The sequence below is a fragment of the Pygoscelis adeliae genome, unplaced genomic scaffold, assembly GCF_000699105.1.
Source record: "Pygoscelis adeliae isolate BGI_AS28 unplaced genomic scaffold, ASM69910v1 Scaffold226, whole genome shotgun sequence".
In the NCBI taxonomy this organism is placed as follows: domain Eukaryota; kingdom Metazoa; phylum Chordata; class Aves; order Sphenisciformes; family Spheniscidae; genus Pygoscelis; species Pygoscelis adeliae.
The window spans coordinates 1512612-1514211 of record NW_008824983.1 but is presented as its reverse complement, the minus strand read 5'-3'; the positions used below and the strand labels follow the sequence as shown (position 1 = coordinate 1514211).

General features: G+C 35.4%; 1 protein-coding gene across 3 annotated transcripts in view; it reads left to right on the top strand.

The window, feature by feature from the left end:
• Positions 1–1600, top strand: part of TAX1BP1 (Tax1 (human T-cell leukemia virus type I) binding protein 1) — a 65851-nt gene that overhangs the window by 53610 nt on the left and 10641 nt on the right. The gene's annotated exons all lie outside the window — the stretch shown is intronic.

Sequence of the window (1600 nt, the reverse complement as noted above, 5' to 3'; positions counted from 1 at the left end):
AACTGAAAGTGACAGATTCTCACTGATTTCTTTTTTAGGGCTTTAAGTGGAAACTGGCTAGCTTTTTAATACAGTTAACTTGCATGTTCTGGTATAAAAAATGGTTTTAGTAAATTGGCTTCTGTAATAAACTGGACTGTATGTCTTCACTTGAACAGGAACAGACTTACTACTCATTCTAAGTACTCTTGCACCTTCAAAAATAGTAAACAAGAAATACCTTTCTGCAAAGTATTGTGCTCTTTGCAAGTACAGTAGTATCATGACCTGTTTCTCATTTAGTCTAGTTTGCCACATTTAATTGCTATTAACCTTTGCGGAAACTGATCAGTGTTCAGACAGGCATGATTTTAGCCCTGGTGCTCAGCACCTATAATGGAGAAAAATGTATTTCTCCCTCCTACCTTTTGCCCCCAATGTCCATTACTGTGAATAATTAGAGAAACTGTCAAACTTTTGCAGCCTGTTCAAGATCTAGAATGTGAGCTTAATGCTGGTGCCCACCTTTACTTCACATTTTGCATATTTAATCTGGTCATTCTTGATGTAGATATTACATATGACAAGCTCTTCTCTTCTTTAGTCATCTGCTTCAGTTTAATTAGCAGGGTGTTCTTTCTGATCTGTGTGCTTTGCCCTCTTGCAAACCTAAGAGAAACAGTGCTAGAGTCTTGTGCTCATTTGCTGACACAGCTTGGATTTTTGTAATGAGATGGAATATAACAGGCTTAAATAAAGTTCAACTTGAGAAAAGGTGCCTTTAAATCAAATAATTTATATCTTTATTTTTTCACTTTCAAATCAGAATCAGTTGCTTGCTCCTCCCAAAAATAGACTGTATGTGTAGTGTACAAATTTACATGGAAATGAGTAGTTGCAAGAATCTTTCTGGAGAGACTTAGTAATATGCCAAAGATAAAACAGTATTAATTAGTATTAATTAATTATTAATAAAGTATTAATGCAGTATTTAAAGAAATAACCAGGGAAAACTTCCATATATGTAGGTAATTCATAATAAAGGAGAGCCTGTCATTTTCTTTTAGCAGAAGAAACAGCAAATATAAGATGATAAATATGAAGAGATTACCATTTGTTGTACTGTTTTTTAAAATAAGCTGTTTAAGATGTAATTCTGTGCATTTTTAAACCCGTAAGATGTAAAGCCTTTTGTTGGAGGAGGATTTCCTCCCAGAAGAAAAGGATTGGTAGTCTTGCTGCTTTGTTTAAAATATTACTGTTGTATGGACTTCTGTCATCTTCCTCTCCACATTCCTATTACTACACGTTATTTTCGTTTAAGAACTTGAGGGTGTTGTAGTCACTTTCACCATTTCATGGCTGTTTTGGTGGTGGTTTACCTATGATGATGAACATGTATTTATCTAAGATGACAGATCTTTGAGGCCCTGGGCCAATATTCATAGAATAGAATCGTTCAGGTTGGAAAAGACCTTTAAGATCATTAAGTCTGACTGTTAACCTAGCACTGCCAAGTCCACCACTAAACCATGTCCCTAAGCACCATGTCTACATTAAATTAAATTATCTTTTAAATACCTCCAGGGATGGTGACTCAACCACTTCCCTGGGCAGCCTG